The following is a 22567-nucleotide window of genomic DNA, read 5'->3' on the forward strand; positions in this document are numbered from 1 at the left end:
ATTCTGCATCTTCAGCGTTACTTATTGACTTTACTTACTTCTGCCTTCTGACAAAAGCACGTTTTCCCATGGCATTACGGTACTGGAAATGTCATCTGCAAGTATAGCCACGAGTCTTTACCAAAGTTAATGAGCCGCAACGTCACAATTGAAGTGCTAGGATGCAGCAGCGGGCAGCAGAGGCGGCCTTAGGCATGTGCAAACTGTGCACCTGCACGGGGCCGCCACGCCAACATATATTGAATATAAAACTGAAGGAGAAAATAACGACATAGCTGACAGCAATGTGGCAGAAAAACACTGTGTTTCTTGTTAATTAGTACGCTGTATTTACTAATGTCGCTAGAGTCGGAGCAGTAAGCTATATGTAGTATTATAATGTTTTGTCATAATGAGAATATAATGGGCCGTCCACCACTTGGTTTTCAAGTTATGGACACGCGCATATAGAAGTGTGTCATGAGCACGAGGCGGCTATGCAGTGTCCGCAACAGACGTGGCCATCCGCCGTGCATAAGATACCATATGGACATTGGGGCCGCCGATTCTTTCTCTGCCCAGGGCCGCCACGAGCCTAGAGCTGCCCCTGCTAGGCTACACTACTGGCTGGGCTGCTGAGACTGGCCACTGGGCAGAACTGACCATCATGAGTAGTAATAGCTTGCATATTTTCAGATTTTTTAGCTCTAGTTTTATGTAATTTTGTGCTAGTATTGTAACGAACAATTAGTGCAGACTACAGCTGAAAATCTGAAGTGGACGCGAGTTGGTGAGTTGTTTATTAACATATTTTTGTGATTTTGAGTTTGTAAAATTAGTGTAGGTCAGGTGGCTTTTTGCATATCGGCTTATTTTACAATATAAACTTTGAAGTAAACTTAGTAAAGTAAAATTAGATTTTTGGAGGATTTGTTTTCCAACTTGAATTACTGAGCAATGAATTCAGTGAGCGTTTTCGCGATTTCAGTTCACACGAACAGGACTTTGCGCTGTTTACGTCACCATACTTTTACAACGTTGAGAATGCGCCTGAGAATATCCAAATGGAATTGATTGAACTGCAGTCAGATTCTGTTCTGAAGGCAAAATACAACAAAGTTGGTGTGCCAGGCTTGTATGCTTACCTGCCACCCTCGTATGTGCAGATCCATAAGTTGGCATCGAGAGTACTGTCTATGTTCGGAAGCACTTACCTTTGTGAGAAATTGTTTTCATTAATAAAAGCTACCAAAATCCCACATCACTCAAGACTTACTGTCGAGCACTTTTCATCCCTCATAAAAGTTGCAGCTGCACAAGATTTCAAGCCTGATATTGACAAACTGGTTACTAACAAGAGATACCATGTGTTGGGACAAAAGAAATAAATCTCACACTGTAAGACTCCTATATAAACAATGAATATAATATAATGAATATAATATAATAAGGACCTAGCTAAGAGGCTAAGACTGTAAATGTACGCTGTTGTACAGAGAGTGTATGGAAATAAATTACTTTTCTTTAAACTTTAAGTGTTACATTTTTTAAAGTGTTCAGTATTGGAAAGAAAGCTACAGTAACTTTGTATAATAGTATTTGTTACAGTGCAGCCCGCTGACGCACGTATGGCAGTCGAAGCGGCCCACCAATGGTAGTGAGTTTGACATGCCTGCACTAGAGGGAAGAGAGGCGCTGTATTGAAGTGGCCACTACAGTAGACAAATGATGTGCAGTTCCAAGTACAGAGAGTTAACAGCAACTGTGTTTATGGGAGATGAGAGTGAAAGCAAATCAACCAACATTTTTTCCTGGCATGCACCTTTGACTATAATTTTGTTGGCACAGCCAGTCCTTCCATCTGCAGTGGCTAAGTGGTTGGTGATCTGTGCCCACGGTGTCCAAAAGAATGCTAAAAGCTTGGTATTTGTGTTAAATGTAGATTATCTTGCATGATCGTAGTTTTGCCAGGACATTTGTCACAAATGTTACTATGGGAGAGAATGCACTGGAATTATAATCCACTGGTCCTTAGACCTCATTTTGCATATGTAAGAGTTACATCTCACAATGCACTGTAATAAAATCTCAAAGGTAACAAAGCAGTGCTGATGACTCTGCAATATGCGTGGACCCGAGAAGTTGTAAGCTGATGATTCAGAATACACATTGCTCTGCTGAATCCAAATCTAAACCATTTTTCAATAACTGTAATGAAGGAACTGCAATTGAAGAGCCCTCAGACAGAAATTAGAGCTTCTTTGGTAAGGAGCTGGCATTTTAGAGGCATTTTTAAGGTCCTGGCACTTAGAGGATTGCCTCAAGTGCAGATTGTAGAGGACAGAGGTTATTAACTGAGATACAAAATTAGAATCAATTTCCTGAGTTACAAACTGACATTTCTGCATATTGATGGTGAGGTTCACCAAAATGATATCAAGGAGTTTTTTGTGGTAGGTGGTTTACAGACAATGGGCATTGTATTGTAACTACATTACAACTGCTGAAATGCTCTTCATTTTATTTTTTTTTTAAACACTTTGATGTCAAGTCTACAGGATATTATATGTAAGTCTAAAAATATCTATGTTAGTCATAAAAGCCCTGAGATTCGTGAAACAAATTTATTCTACACAAGCCAAGCTCAAACAACCTATTGTGTCCTGTCCCTGAGCACCATTATAAGAAGTTCTGCTGTGGACAAGGTGCATTTATCAGATGGGACAACTTTATTAACTACTATAAGTTTATATGGTCATTATTACAGTGAAATTCAACATGCAACACATCACCATGATTAGTGGGTATAACAAAATTACCTCAAAACTTCTGCCTTACTCACCCAAAAAAAACTCAGAACACACAGTTATTTGTCATTAACAACCAGAGTAAGCACATTATATCGTAGGTTAGGTGACTCGTACAAGGTCATAAAAAGATCAGTGAATAAAATTACAGCCTTAATAATAATAATAGATTTTATTTATATCGCGCTTTATATTTAACAATCTCAAAGTGCTACAAAATAAGAATAAAATTAACAAACAAAACAAATCTATAGAAATAATTTAACAAAAAGCCTTTCTAAAAAGATAAGTTTTTAGGTTTCGGTTGAAGGCATCGACGACTGTGGGCTCTCAAGTAGTCGGGAGGGAATTCCACAGCCTCTGCGCACCAAGAAAAGGCTCTATCACCCATACTGCTAAGTTTAGTTCTGAGAACTTGAAGAGTGTTGGTATGCACAGAGCGGAGGGTGCGTGAGGAAGTATGAGGGATAAGGAGTTCCTGTAAATACAGGGGAGCAGATCCATAAATGCACTGATGGGTAAGGAGGGAAACCTTGTACTCAATTCTAAGTGGTACAGGGAGCCAGTGAAGGGTTTTCAAGATAGGAGTGATGTGGTTATGCTTTTGCACCCTCATCAGGATCCTGGCAGCGCTGTTCTGAATGTACTGGAGTCTCTGGATACTCTTGCCAGGAATCCCAATGAGGAGCGCATTACAGTAATCCAGCCTGGACGAGACAAAGGCATGGACAAGCCTCTCTGCATCTGCCAGGTTAATTGTTGGACGGAATTTAGCAATGTTCCTGAGATGGTGAAAAGATGACTTACAGAGATGTTTAATGTGGGTGTCAAAAGTTAGTTGAGAATCCATTTTAACACCCAAGTTTGTAACAAATGTAGAAAGAGGTATCTTTTTTCCAGAAAAGTGATACTGGTGATGGTAGTGGAACGAAGCTGGTGTGGTGTGCCAACTAAAATGGCTTCTGTTTTAGATCTGTTTAGCTGAAGGAAGTTGAGCCTCATCCATGCCTCTATTTCCTCCAAACAAATAGTCAGTGTAGATGTTGGCAGAGGAGCAGTAGAGGAGGTGGGAGTAGTCCTAAGATAAAGCTGAGTGTCATCGGCATAACAATGAAAAGAAAAACCATGTCTGCTAATGACACTTCCAAGGGGGAGCATATAAATGATGAAAAGGATGGGGCCCAACACAGAGCCCTGTGGAACACCACAGGTAACATTATGGGTGTGAGATTTTGCGCTGCAACATACTCAGTTTTACCGGTCAAATAAGATGTAAACCAATTTTGAACAGTTCCTGAAAGTCCAATGGTGTATTGCAGACGGTGAAGAAGAATATTATGATCAATTGTATCAAAAGCAGCTGTCAGGTCAAGGAGAATGAGTAAAGAAGGAGAACCAGTATCTGCTGACATCAGAAGGTCATTTGTGACCCTGACCAGGGCTGTTTCGGTGCTATGGCCAGGGCAAAAACCAGACTGAAACTTTTCAAACAGGTTATTCAGTTTGAGATGATCATGAAGTTGTACTGCAACTATTTTTTCCAAAACTTTAGAAAGAAATGGAAGATTAGAGATGGGTCTATAGTTAGACAGAACTTCAGGATCCAGGGTGGGTTTTTTTAGTAGAGGTCTGATGACAGCAGTTTTTAGTGCTGAAGGAATATGGCCAACCAAAAGGGATTGGTTTATAATCCTGGTGAGGTCTGCAGTCCAGATTTTATCGAGTACTCTGACATGACACTCTTACTTAATTAAGTTGGGCTAAGGAGAGTAGTAAACCTAAACATAAAATGACAAAAACTCTAGTAATATACACAAATATCTGGCACAGAAAATATTTGTTTTCAAAAAGGCTATATAGTAGTCTTCATCATACAGTAATATACACCCAAGGTGAACACAAATGCAGGAATGCTTTCATTTTCATTTCTAATCCTGTTGGAATTTGTCCTAGGCAAAGTAAATTATTAGTAGTAACCCTTGTATTGTGTACCAGATTAATGCTCCCTAGTCTTGCAATCTATGTGATATATCTTCATCTATGCCATACTCCGATTCCCCCATAAAGATATCGAGTAGGTTGGCCATTACTGGGAGCAAACAGCACTTCCAAATACCCGTAGCTGAGGGAGGTCCATGATAAATGACCTGAAACTCCTAACTTGAGTTTCCCTTAAAGTTTTGTCAGCGTCTGCTCGGTGAAGTGGAGATGTTTTGTTCTCAGCCATGACAGTTAAATGTGTTTGAAGTCTCCCAGGTTACCTGTGGGTGAGCTTCATTAGCCAGTCTTCCACTGGGCCCTTTTATACTAGCTCCACAAATCAATCATTTTCGGCATAAATTGTTGATTGGCCAAAAAATGTGGTTGGCCATGAGTGAGTGCAGGTGTGTGTGCCTGGTGATGGACTGGCATCCTGTCTCGGGGGCTTCATGTCTTGTGCCAAGTGTATGGTATAACCTCTGACCCCCCACAGTTAAATAGATGAAGTCGGCCTGAAAATGTTACAGTATTTTACATATATTACTAGCTGTCCCTCGCATCTCTGTCCACTTAGTATTGAAACAGGACAACCTTTAAAAATGAATAAACAAACAGGTATCGCTAGTTAAGCGGAGGCAAGGTACACTCCAAAACGTGGCCAGAGGTACAGCGACTTGAACGGAGGCTGGCATGTGAGTGTGGAGGGCCCCATCCCGCTCCCTACTCCTGACGTCACATTTCTTCCTCCCCTTGGCCTGCAGCCTCTTCCTCAGATTAGCATGAATATATCGCTCCTGCAAGCCAACTATGATTCTTAGAGCAATGACAGAAGTCGCAAAATCAACCGGAATGTTCAGACAAATTATAGAAAAAAACCTGATTTAAATCCATTAAGTAGATCCCTCGTTTGCTAGCTTTGCAGAGGTACGGTACACCCCGAGGCTGGCGTGTGAGTGAGGAGGGCCCGTCCCTTGGCCCGCTGCGTGTCTCTTGGATTCTCGGAAATAAATCGGTACTACAAGCACACTATAGTAGATAGCGCAATGAGAGAGGTCGCAAAATCAGCAGGAATGTTCAGGCAAATTACAGAAAAAAGCCCAATCTAAGTCTGTTAAGTAGTTCTCTCGTGAAAAGCAGACAGACAGACATATGTGGGATTTTATATATATATATATAGAGAGATATATATATTTTTAATGGAAAACCAGATTAAGAAGAGGCAGATAAATTAGTGGCTTGGATTGGCAACAAACATTCTCAGGATTAAACCAACCAGAATCTGAATTTTGTTTATTTTTCCCCAACACTAAAGACTTTATTTTAAACAAACACACCATGTATTATGCATGGCCATCTTTCAAGAAATGGCAGGACTCAAACAAAAATAAAAATCACAAAATTCTCTTTCCTCATGAAAAAAAAAATCTTACAAAATAGGAACAAATGGCATCACCAAGTTAATGTTAAAAGTAATAAATTAAAAGCTGAAAGTATACAGCATAGTGTATGACACTGCAGACTCTGAAGTGCAATGCCATGACACTGGGTGGTTATTATAATGTGGAATTTCAGGATCTCATTCCTGTACCCGCTGTGTACTCTAAGCGTTAGTCTTTCATTTTTGTATTCTGATCTGCCAAATGGGCTAACCTCACTCCAGCTTCCCCGGCTTCTCATTATTCTTTAGAGTTTAGCACAATTTTAATTTTGCTCACTATCAGTTATTTTATTTATATTTTTATAAAAATATAGCTTCTTGACCCTCCTGGTTCAATTATTTTCATTTTGGCCATTTTTGAACGTAGTTTCACTGGTTTATTCACATTACTGTTACTTTGGCAACACCAATTTGTGCTTTATCATGGCTGCCATGTTGTAACTATCATTGATTATATTTGCTAAGACACTGCTGGTCATGTGGCATGGAGGTCTTGAACATGCCATGTTATTATACTGTGCCCAGCCGGAACACCTCTACGCTGGAAGGAACAGGGGAGGGAGCGTATCCAGAGCATTACCTCACCCAGAGTGCTAGGTGGCAGACCCCCTGGTTTACAGTGGTGCCTCAGACTCCCGCAGGGCTCCATGGGAGCTGGAGTTTGGTGCAGGCCTGTTGGGTTCCATGGGTGCCATCAGGTGGTGTTGCAGCTGCTGCTGAGCCCTTAACTGCAGCACTTCCACCACACCTGAAAGTGCTGCCAGAACTAGGTCAACGAGCACCTGGAGCACTTCCGGGTGCCTTATAAAAGGAGCCAGAGTCAGGTGGGAGAAGATGAAGCTTGCTGGGAGGAGTGGAGGGAAAGAGAGAGAAAAAAAAAGTGTGCTCTGTGCTCTGTGCTCTGTGCTCTGTTTGTGGCTGTGCTGTACACGCGTGGGAAACAGGGGAAGGCGTTTCCCCACAAGAAAAAAATTATAATTAAAACGTATGCGCTGAACTTGTGTCCCACATCTGTCTGTGTTGAGTTTGTGCAGTGTGCACCCTGGTGGTCCATATTCAATTAATATGCAGTGCACACTTACGATTTATTTGAGCACTAGATGAATCTCACAAAAACATTCAAACAAAATACTTCATTATTGTTTATGTAGGGTCAAGGAAAGCAAACAAGTGTGAGAAACTTGGTTTGTTACTTTGACATTGAATGTGGCTTACACTTTGGTTTTGATGTTTGTTCCTCTTGGTATTTAGACCCCAGCCTGTTTAATACATTGTGTTTCTGTTTGAGTTCATGTATCCCTCCATCTCCTAGTGCCTTTGCTTCAAAACTGAAAGGCAACTGCACAAAGCACCCGGCCCACCCCAGGCATTCAGTGCAGGTACAATTAGACTAGAAACTCAGCAGTTCCAGTAGCACCACGTAAGCCCTTTGGCCTCAGAGAGTCTGAATGACTCAAGAATGGAAGGTGAGACATCATCCACTCTGTTCTCAGCAAGAATGGGAAGCATTATGTTCAATAGCAGAATATTACAGAGAGTTGAAGAAGTATTTTGAGAAACTCCTAAACCTGCTGAATATACCCTACTAGGAGGAGACACTGTCAGAAGCACTACATTATTTCAGGTTTCAAATAGTTGTCAAATATTTTTAATGTTATGTTTTGAATCTTCCATGACCAGCAAACACTCATACAAGGACATAGAAGGGATGCTGGAAGGAAAACTGGAGCACCTGAAAAAACTTTAGACAAATATCTGCAAACTGCACATAAACAGCTATTAGGTGGAAACAGAACCCAGGCCATTGAAACTGCAGGGTAGCAGATCTGACCACCAGGACAATGTGCAGTCTGAACTTGTTGATTTTAAAATAATGTATCTGAAAGATTACTATTATTTGTTTGCTGAACCATTTCTTAGTATGTTTTCATGAAAGCTGTCTTGATTAAAAACCAGCACTCACAAATACTGAAGTTTAAGAACTCAATGAACCACTAAGGGACTCTTTTCCTCCACCTAAACTTATGAAATTAAAGACAGAAGGAGGCCCTATGGTGCTAATGTCATTGTCACCCCGTCTCTTGGGGTTCCACCCACAGAAAACAAGGAATGTGACTTAAAAGGCTGTATTCAGAATATATAACAATTAGACAATATTTACGTTTTTCAATGTAAACAAAAATTAGATAAAAAATACATGAAAAATATTAATTTGCAAACAATAATAAAAAGGAAAATATACTAAAGCCAGGGAATAACAAAAGCAGCTTCAAATGTTTACATCAAAATAGTCCAATTTGTGCAAGACTGCCAAACATGTAATCCAATTACATATTCCTAACTTGACCAAACAATTCAACTCCATCATAATGTCTATGAAATTTTATCGAAACTACGGGGGAGCAGTGATGCCTGTGGTGGACAATGAGAACGTCACGTCCAACTTCTGTCTTTTCAGCAGATTAGAAGAAGACTGATTGCCATTGGGCAGCCCTGTATGGGCTGAATGTATGTAATTTTATGTTTTACATAATGTTTAATGTCATTTATCTGTATAAAAAATAACAAAAATGTGTTGATTCCAGCAGTTTAAGGAGTATCTATCACAATGGAGCTCTTCTATAGCATGTGCCCTGTCTCCTGGCATGTCACCCAGTTACTTCACTCTGTGAAACTGCTCCCATCTCTGGAGTGCCCAGAATAAAGTGTCTTTTCCTTGATGGGCCTTGAGGGATTATTCTGCCCTTTTCCTTGGATGGCATGTTCTCATTATGGTTTACGCAAACACTGTTATGAAGGTTCACACTCTCTAAGTAAGAGTTCACTTGCCCCGTTTATGCAATCTGATTCAGACGTGTACTGTATGTTGAATGGTACTTTGACTGTTTTCTCTTTAACGATAACAATTAGTAATTGCAATAAGTGAATTATTGGAGCTGTTCATAGGTCACGCCTGTTACGCTTAACTACTGTACAGCGCTCTCCCAGATCTAATTTGAGGGGCTGCAAATAGGTCAGCATTGATCTTTGGTACTGCTACTGGTTTCCATGACTGCTCATGTGCAGCGCTGTCACCTTCTCATGCTGAGCCTTGCCTCACTATCAAATAAGGAAGATTATGTCTCGCTGTTTCCTCTCCCTGTGGCAGCTCTGCCAGGTGCAAATGTAATATAGATTTTCTTTGAATAGGATTCTGAGCACTTTGGATTCTGTCTTCTTGCAGACTGCTTTGTATATGGTATTCGATGTGCTCATGAAAAGTGTTTATTCAGCTTTTTTGATAGAATCATTACTTTGACAATACTCTTTGTATACAGTACATGTTGACAAAAACAGTGTTTTGTTTTGGAGTTGTGTGCACCATTTACAGTTTCAGGTCTCAGAAAGTACTATGAGACTGGAGTTACAATTGCATATTATTTAGTGACAGGTAAACGTAAAGGCACATCCAGAGTCAAGGGTTCAAATCCCATCCTCAGTCATTTGGGTGGTGTTCACCATAGACCTGTATGAATTTACTCTCCATGTACTTCTGTTATTATCCCAAATTTAACTGGCAATTCTAAATTGACCCACATTGGTATGTACATGAGTGTGTCCTCCGATGACTGCCCACCCATTACTGCAGGGTGAGGCACCCCTGAAGCAGTAAATTAGATTAAGCTGGTGGCAGAATTTGTTTTATGTTTTGTTATTTAAAGACTAGCCTGACTAACGTTCTGTCTTGTATTGGCTCCTGCCTTGCACCCAGTGATGCTGCCAATGGCTCAAGCCCCCACTATGAATAAGATTAAGTAGGTATGGGAATCCTGTGTTATCTATCTATCTATATCAGTTATATATATCTGTCTATTATAAAAAAATCATACAACGATACATGACTTTTTCCTGCAAAGAGATCTTTTGAAGAGAGACATTTTCATGTCTCACGAGACGGTCAAGTCATGTTATACTTACAACCTTTGGAAGCAAGTCCTGTGATACACATGCAGAGCAGGTTAGAGATAATGGAAATAGGAAAACTCAAAAGTCTCAAAAAAATAAGTGTAAAGATCGCATTAGTGCAAACAACTGTAAAATATTACTTGATGAAATAACGGAACAGCGAAAAGAGATCGAATAGCGTTTGAGGATGTCTGGGGGAGAAGAGAGACAAGGCAGTGAGACAAAGGAAAACAGCTGCTGTACAAGTTTTTAAATGTTCGAAGCACTGTGCGAGATCACGGGGCACGGCAGCAGCTGCAAGCCAGTAGCGGATCGAGCAAAGAGGAGGAAAAAAAACTGTATTTGTTTTGAATTGTATCGCCGTTTAAGAGGGGTTCCGGAGGAGCGGCCATATCTCCTTGGGGTGCGTTCAGCTCCCCTCTTCACAGTGGCGCGTAGCGCTGGTGGGAAGGGGGCTGGGATTTAAGGGTTGGTGAACAAAGCAAGCAGGGGGCAAAGCCCCCTAGTATATTAAAATGTAATTTAATTGATTGTGAAGAATTAAAAGAAATGCTGCTGTGGTACACAATAATATTTTATAGACAAAACTGTGTATCTGTATATCTTTGTAATTCTCAGTATGAAATTAATTAGAATGCTTTTGTAAATATACTCTCACGTAATCATCATTGAGTGTTAGTTTGCCAAATCTGATGATCAAAACTGAAGCCATCACATACTGTTATGAAAGGCACAGCAGAAAATAAGAATGAGGTTATTTCTCTAATTTGGCGCTGCCCACTAATGGCAGCATACAGTCTGTACAGATGGCTTTCATTAACATTTATATCTGGGACTCGTTTAAGAACATTTTAAAACAACATAAGGAAAAAAAAAGATGCATCATGTAGCTGAACTTCTGTTTGATTCTCACGTGCACCACACTGCTTAGGTTGTCACTCTTCATGTCCTTCCTTCCCTGCTTATTGCTGGTGACAGTTCATACAAAAGGCATGCATATGTGAAAATAAGAAGAAAGCACTGAAGTGCAATTTTGGCTTTACAATTTTTGCATTTATGCTTCATTAATATTTGAGACAAAACGGAAGTGCAACAGTTACTGTTTTCATCGATCACTAATATGTCCTGCTTCACTGTTAACTAATGGCCCCCATTTCCCATCATGTCAGGACTGATTTGCATTGTAAAATAACTGTAAGAAGGCTTTAAAAATATGTTGCTCTTGCTCTTTACAGTTTCCTTATTCATGTATTTATCTGTTTATTTTCTCTCATAGCTTGCCCTCCTTTGCTGAGAGAGGACAAGCGATGAGGAGGGATGACCTTTGTCACTCAGTTTCCCTGGAGTCTTTTTTGCTTTATAGATCTCTGACACTTTGCAGGAAGCTTTGCTATCTATTCTGTATTGACGTTTTCAGAGAACCTGAGCTGCATCTGTTTTTTAAACCCTTAGATTTATAATAAAGAAATTTGGTGCAGCCCCAAAGGTTAGACTGCCACAAATCCAGACCATATTAGCAACATTGCCAGTTTTGTTTGCATACTTCACAGTTGCATTAAGCCATCAGACACCAACTAAAGTTCAGTAAATATCACACACATGAAAAGGGTAAATCCAATATACACAAATACTGCACATGAAGTGACAAAAATACTTTATTTTTATTCCAATCAAGTCATTTTTTAAAATTCTCTTGGAGTGATTGATTCAATGCTTGCATAATAAGTAGCTGCTGTGTGGTGCCATCTTATATGAGCAAAGCTTGATGACTTGGCACAACATGTGAGTGATAACAGGCATACTAACCCTAAACAACATGTCTTATTGTCCTGCAAAGATAATCATAAAATGGCAGCAAACAAACAAGCAAAAAAACACACTAAAACGTCACCAGAATAACAATAAAATGAATAAACCAGTTAAAATACACATACAAAAATTGCAAAAATTAAATAAACTGAACCAGGCAGTTCCAAAACTGAAATTCATGGCCCCCATAACCTATCTTGGCTACCCTGAGTACAAGGCAGGAGACAGCTATAGATAGGATGTCTGTCCATTTCTATGTACACGTACACACACAGCCACAGGTCAGGTCAGGTCCCGTCACGTCAGGTTGGGGAGCATGCACTGGTAACAGTGTGTTGCTGCACCCACCACATGACAAAACAGCTCAGGATCCTAGTTGGCAACCCCCAAGGCAGACACGCGGTCCAGTCCCACCCTACAGAAATGACCCTCTATCTGGCACGGCCAGGTGTTACGTGGCTGGCCTCTTGGCCTGGTCCAGCCACTTAGGTTCCCAACAATGAGGATCTTACGAGCCGGATCACCCTTGAGCAATCATGCCACATGGCCGTAATGCTGTAACTGACACTCCCTCACAATGCAGGTAATGTGCCTCATTTGAAGCTCAATAAGCAACTGCTCATTCAACACCAAGTCAAACCAGCGGTACCCATGGATTTTCCAGAGAGACAGTACCAAAAGGAGTTCACTCTTCATCTCAGGTCACTAGATAGTGCCCATGTCTCGCAACCATATAGTAAGACAGGAAGCACCAGGACTCTAAAGACTTGGACCTTTGCCCTTTTGCATAGATATTGGGAGTGCCACAGACCCCTTTCCAGTGACCTCATGACCCACTCTTGCCCTCCCAATCCATCTACTGATTTCATAGGAAGAGTCACCAGAGACATGAATGTCACAGCCGAGGTAAGTAAATCTCTCGACAAGGTCGACACTCTCTCTGCAGACAGACTGCTGATGGCTGTGCCACGCTTCCGGTAAATTCACACTGGGGCCAATTTACAGTTGACAGTGAGCCTACCAGACACTCTTTGAAGATGTAAAAGTAAAACCCACACAGACAAAAGAAAAACATGCAAATTCTGCACAGATAACAACCTGGCATTGCATTCAAACCCAGGAAGCTGAATTCATGATGCAGCAGCACTACCCAATGCACCACCATACCACAAATTATTATATAAAAAAATCCTTCGAAGAGACAAGACTTTTTGAAAGATATTTTCAAGTTAAGACGAGACTTTGGCCATGAGATTATTTCAAGTCACGCCCTCCTTTCAACCATATTCACCCACGCACACGGTAATCTCATCTCTCATTCATGTGATTGCTTTTGACAGACATAGTTTCTGCTCGCTCGGCTCTTATAAATTTTTATGTTTTCCTCCCTTTAAGGTCCCAATTAAAGAAGACATATTATGTCCAAGGGCGGCACGGTGGCGCAGTGGTAGTGCTGCTGCCTCGCAGTTAGGAGACCCGGGTTCGCTTCCCAGGTCCTCCCTGCGTGGAGTTTGCATGTTCTCCCCGTGTCTGCGTGGGTTTCCTTCGGGCGCTCGGTTTCCTCCCACAATCCAAAGACATGCAGGTTAGGTGGATTGGCGATTCTAAATTGGCCCTAGTGTGTGCTTGGTGTGTTTGTGTGTGTCCTGTGGTGGGTTGGCACCCTGCCCAGGATTGGTTCCTGCCTTGTGCCCTGTGTTGGCTGGGATTGGCTCCAGCAGACCCCCGTGACCCTGTATTCAGATTCAGCGGGTGAGAAAATGGATGGATGGATGGATATTATGTCCAAATCTTTTTGAAGAATTTCATCACGAAGGGTTATCAACAAAAAACAAAAATGATCCTAGCACCAAGAAGTCAAATGAATTAATGCCAAAAATGTCGATCAGTTACACTGCAAATTGGTTAAATGCGTATCAATAGACTATGCTGAAACAGTTGGTGGTGATTGTGCGGAAGATGAAAACATCAGCTTACAATATCCTGAAGAATTCCTAAAACCGTTAACGCTGTCCGGTCTTTCACTGCATGATTTACTGTAGAAAGAAGGACGCATCCAAGAAAGGTAATGTAGTACATTTTCCGCAGATAACATTACACAATAAAGGAGATCTTGATATGCCATTTGTATTAAAACGTTAACAGTTTCACTTTAGAATAGCTTTTGCCAAAACAATGAACAAATCTCAAAGCCAAACATTCAAAAAAGTGGTTTTATTTAATAGAGAGAAAGAAATGAAATTCAATCACAGTCAGTTATACATTGCGTTGTCACGATGAAAGTCCGAACACAGAATCACAATTCAATGCAAAATTGTTGAAAATTTTAATAGAAAAATTGTTTTTACTGAAGTTTTACAGTAACAGTGTAAATGTAAAAGTATTTGTGTATTAATTTCAAAGCCAAACAGAACAAAATTGTATTACACAACAAATAACTCTAATGCAACATGAAACATAATTTACTTTCAAATTATTACATTTTATTCTTTTTTACTATGGTTAATTACTCGCTGCAATGTAAAATAGTTAGATCTATTATGCATATGTAACAATTCCCATGACAATAAAAATCTGTTTAAATTGTACATCCGCATCCCCATATGCGAGCAACAGAACCGCAAAGGCCCGGGGGTTGGCGAGCGAAGCGAGCAGGGGGCAAAGCCCCCTAGTGAATCATAATAATCAAAATGTATGGATAGTAAAGGACAAGAGACCAAAAGTCTCTGTAAGTAAAGAAATAATACTATACACTCCATGTATGAAACAGTATAGGAATACGGTATCAAATACAATATAAGCTGTGTCACGCATGCACATCAGAGGGACTCTTCAAAGGCTCAATCCATGTATGTGATTACCCACCAGGGCGAAAGGGGGGCACTGTTGCTTACATTCTCTTCTTCTTCTTCTGCCCTGTAGCTCAGAGAAGCCGCCCAGTGAGGGCCTTTAGCCCCGCCCCTTCTAATGCTTGCACTGTAAAGAAGCCCAGAGGTGTCATTCACTCATGTGAGCAAACCACTAGATGGAGCTCCCAAGAATGACCCACTATTTTCTTAAACAGCTAAGAGTTATTTCCCAAAATGTTGTTTTTCTTTTCCGCCTGCTTTCTTTTTTGGTTCCATTCGAAGTAAATGGGACAACCCAGTTGATTTCCCAAATATTCAAAGTTGCCTTGTCTGTCATTCCGTACCCAGCCACAACTGGCATAAAATATTACAAAAATTATTCAGAATAGATATCTATTTGTAAAGAAATATTCTAAAGAGTGCACATTAACCGACAGCATGTTGGCACAGTGGTATCCCATTCATTGACTTTAGCTGTTTTCAGTTAGATTTGTGAATAATCCTCATTTTGACATCTTGGGTAATTGTCTGTTGAAATTTTCACATGTTTTGAAAATGGCATCACTGTGATGCCATCTTGGATAGCTTTTTGCCATGGACACTGCCATCTTGTGGGTGTTTTGAGATGGCCACAGTTATGTTGTTAATGGTAACAACATCCAAAGCTCTCAATGTGACTCATGATGTCATCCCGTCAACCTAACTTAAGATGGCAGCATGACACAATTCTTTTGCTAATCTTTATTGGGTCCTTTTTGAAACAAATGATGTCATGTTAGTTATTGAAATCTAAAAATAAAAAGTTAAAATGAGGACATTCCTGTTATGTACGAAATTTTGGTTTAGTGTTTTAACTTCGATGGCTTCTTTTGGTCTTGTGACTTTTCCTTGTGCCTAAACAACAATTCTAACAGCTCTCATTTGTTCCTTCCTTCTGGTTATTTTTCAATTGCTCCTGTCTTTCCCTGAGAATCATAGAGGATTATTAGGTAGGTTCTGAAAATGGATGGATGTGTTCTTTATAAATTATCGATTATAATAAAATATCCTGGGAAAACTAAGGGAGAAAAAGTAAATAAATGAGAAAGAAGTTCTAATCTGCTCAGGACAACAAAGTATTTGCGGTGATGTTCTCAAAAAATTCAAATCGACAACATCAGAAATGTTTTGTGGCAGAATGAGAAGGAATAGAATTAAATTAGATTATTCACCAAAAATAAACGAGTTCTGTTGGTCACAAACGTGTAGTTTGATGCCCCACTTGCACTTGAATTAAGTGCATTAATGTAGTATAGTTAGAATCGACATATTAATGATGCACAGTGAGTAAAATAACATAAAACTTTTTTTTAAATAAGTGACATGTTGCAAGCTTACAAATGCACTTTGTTTACCCTCAAGTCTGTCTTGTATGGCCTGCCAGTTTGCACTGGGGCATACCAGGGGCCTCATGTATAAACAGTGCGTACGCACAAAAATGTTGCGTAAGAATGTTTCCGCGTTCAAATTGCGATGTATAAAACCTAAACTTGCCGTAAAGCCACACACATTTCCACGGTACCTCATACCCTGTCGTATGCAAGTTCTCAGCTCGGTTTTGCAGACTGGCGGCGCCCAGCGTCAAAGCAGTGCTACTGTTCCTGTGTGGTTATCCTTTCTTTTTCAGATCCACATCCCTGATGCGGCTTTATAAATACACTGAAATTAACCGCATATTGTTTATTAGTTTAATGCATCTGATTGTAATTAACCTGTAACAATATAATGGTCCACAGAATGGTCAAACTATTCCAAATACCATAGCTGCTTTAGCATTGTTACTCTAACTGCACCTTCTTTTTCGTCTTTCAGCTTCTCACATTAGGGGTTGCCACAGCGGATCATCTTTTTCCATATTACTCTCACTGCACCACTCGGAGCAGCTAATCAGAAAGAGAATTATCGATATACAGCATTAAGCACACGCTGCCTCAGCCACTTTTCCTATTTGAACTGCTTCTCACACGGCAAACACTTCAAAACCTTTCCTGCACGGACCTTGCGGTTCAGAAAGAGTTTCAACCCAAGAGTTCTAAAAGCACTCAGTCAGTCCATCAACTGCTCCTTGTAGAACTGTTTGTACTTATAAGTACAATTACCTCACTGTAAACTTGCACTACAGTTATTATATTGCACAACCTGAGCCACTTTATAAAGCGCAAATTTACATACGATGACGATATCATTTTTAAGATGAAATGCAGCAAAATATGTTTATTATATTATACAGATAAAACTTTAACTTCATTTAAATAATCTATATTGTTAATAATTAAAGGACACGGTGTCGCTACGCTAGCAAGGATCTGGCGCTCCGTTCACGGATTGTTCCTGCCTCGCACTGTATGCTTCACTGGGACTGGCGTGAAGGATAGAATAATTAAACATGTACTTTCAATGTTCCTTAAAAGTTTTGAAGAATCTGCGTTATAAGCTTACAGATGGCTTAACGTCTATTACAGAGCTGATTGTGTGGCGAGTGGGTATTTGGAGAAAGAAAAGTAAGGACAGGAATTGGAGGTTAGTACGTTTGAAAGAGATAGTACTGCTGCAATAAATTATTTCATTGAAGGTCACACACAATCACTGCGCCACCGTGTTCCCATGTTTAATACCGTGCTTTAACTCCTATCATCATGAAAATAATATCACATATACATCTCAGTATTTTAGTTATTCAGAGAGCTGTAATATCATGAATGTAATGGATTCTGTGTCCAGTCGGAGGAAGAGAAAGCCGGTTTAAGAAGCACGTAGTGATTCACAGACATAGAGCACATTCAAATACAAAACAAGGCATTTAACGTGCTACTTTAGTTACGAAGGGATTTGAGAAACTAGTAAATTAAACGATTTTAAGATTAAGTTTATAATGTTCTACTTTAATGACAAAATAAACTACGTGATTAAAGTGGAAATTTTGAGATAAAAGTTGACATTTCGTGCTTTTTTCTCATTGTGTGCCTATTTTTTTTCTCTGTACCCTAATAAGCTTTCATATGACACTCAGACGGTGGGCTACGACTTGCCTTTTCATGGCGACTTTGATATGTGACTTCTTTTTTATTTCAGGCACTGTGCAATTTTGTGAACTTGAGCTTTCAAGTTTCTCCGACACACTATGTCACCTGATCGACTTCCTTTTCTTGTTTATACCATTGTTTAAACCAACAAATAGTATGTTTTTCCTTGCCTGCACTTGGTATTTGTTGAAATTGTTCTATTTTTCTTTGTAGTTTTGCTATTGTCTTTTCACAGAACGCTGAGCTTAAGGGCTATTTATATTGATTTACATATTCAAAGAGGCGTAATTCTGGGAGGAGTTGGGGCGGGACAGCAGGCGTGTGTACGTGCGTTACTTTTCATGCTGACTGGGATTTATCTAGCGGAAGAATGTGGAAGTTTGCGTACACACAGATTTATGCATCTGGATTTTTCTGTGCGTACGCACATTTTTGCTTTTGTACTTACGCCATGTTATAGTGTGAGTTCTACGCATGCCGTTATACATGAGGCCCCAGGTCCTGTCATTACGTCAGACAATTTGTCTCTCTAATTTGTATACAGAATACTTTAATGGATACAGCAAACTACTTTACTGAAGAGTTACCTGTTCAGTCCCCACCTATTTTACTGTAACAGTACACACATTATACAGGTAAGGAAACGATTGTTCTGTAATTTACGTGGATGGGATTCATTTTAAAACTGGGCAACATAAGATACAGCTGATCTGTGGAATTGAACAGAAACAAATTTTGCTTCTGCAGTAGGTCTGAGTATGTAAAAAGTGCTAATTTAGTGACAACATAAGGGAGAATTATGTGTAACTACCAGCACCACCAGACCCCAAACAAAATAACTTTCCCTGGTAACTTTCACTTTTGTCTCTTATGTCAAAGGTCATTGACTCCTTCTGCCATCTCGTATCTGTTTCTTACTTGGCCATCTGGCTCGTTTGTTAGATGATCTAGTGATGCCTCCTTAGATGTACAGCAGGTACAGGGAACAGCACTGCTCTTAACACAGGACGCAGTTTCTTCCTACCAACAGATTTTACTTATGACAAAAGTGTTTGTTAAATATTAAATATCTCTGTAAGACTACAAATGTATGCATAAGGTTTAGCCAATTTGTTATTTGTGTCTATTTAAATGATATCCCTTAGTCCTTCGAGGCATTTTAAGTGTATTCTGAATTATTACTCATCTATTCAGTCATCCATTTTCTCCTGGCCAGGGTCGCCATGAGATTATTACTATTATTATTCATAACAAAGTGTCATATAGTAGTTGCCATTTAAAATAATGCAATCTTAATATACAATGATGGCGAACTTCAGCTTTCAAAGCTGCAAAGACAAGAAAGCAATTAAAAATCTCTCCACCACACTGTGTATTATGGGATTGTGATAAGAGTACCGAAAGACAGGCAAGTATTACAAATCATTAGGAGCATATTAAGAAAACAAGATAGGGCAAAGCCCTAAAGAATTAGCTTATGTTTAATTTTCAGCTGCTGCTACTAAAATTTCTCCTTATCTGTAGGTACAAACTGCACTTCAGCAACTGTGAATGCTCGTGAACTATACAGCTTAAACAATGGGACCTGCCTTGATTTTAGGAGTTACTTGACATAATACTGTTTAATCCCAAATAATGTGACTTCCAAACAATCACAGTCATGTAGCCTCATTTTAGTTGAGAGTAGCATGGCAGCACTGTGGTCAGAGCTGCCATCTCATAATTCCAGGAAGCTTAGATTGTAGCCCTCAGCTGCTGTCTATGTGACAGAGTATTAGAGAGCAATCAACAGCCAAACTTGAGTTGAGTGAAAGTAGAGATATCTTTCTGAAAAGTAACTCAACTAAAAGTAAAATTTGGTGATGAGCAAACTACTCAGAAGTTTTAAAGCATCTTATATTAATTGTACTTAAGTGCAAGTAAGTCGAGGAGATCTTCTCATTTTATATCAATCCAACATGCTGACTCCACGTAGAGAGCACCCAGGGGCCTAAGCCCCAGTTTCCCTGTAGCCAAGCAGCAGTCTACCACTCTACCACCATTTTATGTAGAGGTATTGTTCTTACCATCTTAAATACTTTAAACATTAAAGTGTGAGATACGTAACTGCAACTTGAAACAGTGACATTCAGCATGAGTGGACATCTTAATGATTGATTCCTAATTCAGTAAGATCTAATATGAGAGGCACACAGACTTTCTTCACTTTAAGAAACAGCTAATCCAGTCCTGAAAACCCTTTCATAAAGTAAATTTTCAAAACATGGACACCTAATTAGAATTCATTGAATTGGAGAACGTTTTTCAAGCATTTCCTGGCCCCCATTTTTGTTCATAGAACAGTAAATTGCATCAAAAATGACAGAATTATTTCAATAATAACATTTGGCTGCAAAAAACCCTAATAATTTTTAATAAAGTGCTTTACCTAGATCAGGGGTCTCCAACCTTTTTTCCCCTGAGAGCTACTTTTACAAAATGAAAATGGCAGAGAGCTACTCATGTTTTCTAACATTTATTCTCATAGCTTATTTCAACCTAAACAAAGTGAATAAGCTGGTTTTGCCTGAACGTTTACAACTCACATTTTGCATTAAAACATCACAAAAAATATTTAGTTCACCTGCAAGTGCATTTTGTATGTCGGTATGCATCTTCTAGTGTATGTCACACTATTGAATTAAAAAACAAATGCTGTCAAAACAAAACAATGCAATTCCAAATACACAGATATTTCTTATTCATTTGTCATTTTGTTACATGTCACTATTTCACTTCACATAGCTCGTTGCATGTGTGATGTGTTTTTTAGTTAGTCAGATGACTGGCACTGCATGGAGTCAACAAGAGAGGTGTATGGTGGAGTGTAGCCACTTAGGTTCACTCTTATGGAGTCATTTAAATGTTCATCTGTCAGTCTTGTTCTGAACTTTGATTTCATGACATTCATGTCAGAAAAGGCAGACTCGCAGAAGTATGCAGACCCAAACAAAGCAGACATTTTCAGAGCTGCTTGGTGAAGATTCTTATAGTTATCTGGCTCTGCTATGCTCCAGAAATGCTGAGAATACTGCTTTAACTGCACATCATGTTGAAGGTTTACTAATATATAATATAGTATATAAAATGTCTGTCCGCTTTTAATGAGAGAACTACTTTACGCATTTAGATTTTTTCAATAATTTGCTTGAACATACCAGTTGATTCTGCAACTTCTCTCATTTCGCTATGTATCATAGTTTGCTTATGGTGCTGAGGTGGGGGGCGCTCTACTCACTTACTCGCCAGCTTTGGGCTGTGTTCCTTAACTCTGCTTAGCGAACCAGAGAACAATTGAATTCAACTTTGATATTTACAATAAAGTGTTACTTAGGTCTTGATGAGTTTGAGTCTGGATATTCTCTTATGTGTATACCACATTGAAAAGATAGATTGCAATTCAGATTGTGGATTGCGATATGATTTTTTGGAAAGATCTCCCACCCCTAATTTGACTAATCAAGTTTTCATATTTATGTAGAATTCATTAACCCTTTGGCGAGCTACTTTAAAGGGGTTGTGAGCTACCGGTAGCTTGCAAGCGACGTGTTGGAGACCCCTGAACTAGACTATATCACTTCTAGTTTCACATTGAAAGGAATGTACTTTTAGTTTTTTTTTTTTGGCCTTTTCCAACTAGTTCATGAGGTGTTTTGGAGCTGTGATGACCAGGATAATGTGAGAAGACATGTATGGAATACAAGTGACAAAGTGAGTGAACCACAGCTCATGATCAGCTCTGCCCCATTCAACTGGCTGCCGTGAGGACAGTGTCTTAACACAGAAGCATGAGCTGTGGAAATAACTGAGACTGGGATTGTGTGTGAATGTGACACTCCAAGAGTATGACCACATCTTTGGAATCACTTTTGGCCCTGTTTATATTAATGTACTGGCTGTTATACAGTTTTTCGGGGTTGTGTTAAGTTAAGAGAATAAATAATTCCTGTGACAACCAGTAGAGGGAGCAGTGAGATATGGTGAGTGCAGCTCAGGCTACGCTAAGTCGTCCGTTGCCACTCTGATGCCTCAATCAAAAAAACGCAGCTATCATACCGAGAAGGGAAACACAGTTTCACTGTCTCTTATTTTCCTAGTTGCAGGTGGGTAATGTAGAGTTGTACCACACTAATAGTCTCCGAATTACACGGTAACAGTCAGTCAAGTCAGTCATTTTTCAACCCGCTGTATCCTAACACAGAGTCACGGGGGTCTGCTGGAGCCAATCCCAGCCAACACAGGGCACAAGGCAAGAACAAATCTCGTGCAGGGCACCAGCCCACCGCAGTACACGTTAACACTTTAGATTAAATGTATTAATACAGTAGTTCTAGTGCAAGGATGCCTATTTTATATTATTGACAAGTTACAAGTTTACTTCTAATTTGTTTTAAAAGGACGGCCGACTCCCCTGCGTTAGCAACATTCCACCTTACCACCTATGCACAGCATATTGTTATGTATGACCTACTGTACATTCTTAGCCTCTTAACACGCACACGTACCGGTCCCGGGACATAACAGCGGTTCAAAAACGTTACAGTAATGTGTGCATGCCCATCTGCCATGCATCTCGACACCCTACCCATCAAATGAAACTTCAAAGTCTCGTCTTTCCGATGATATAAACCATTTTGGCACACAACAACCACAGCACTG

Source organism: Polypterus senegalus, chromosome 2 (genome assembly GCF_016835505.1).
Source record: "Polypterus senegalus isolate Bchr_013 chromosome 2, ASM1683550v1, whole genome shotgun sequence".
Classification (NCBI taxonomy): domain Eukaryota; kingdom Metazoa; phylum Chordata; class Cladistia; order Polypteriformes; family Polypteridae; genus Polypterus; species Polypterus senegalus.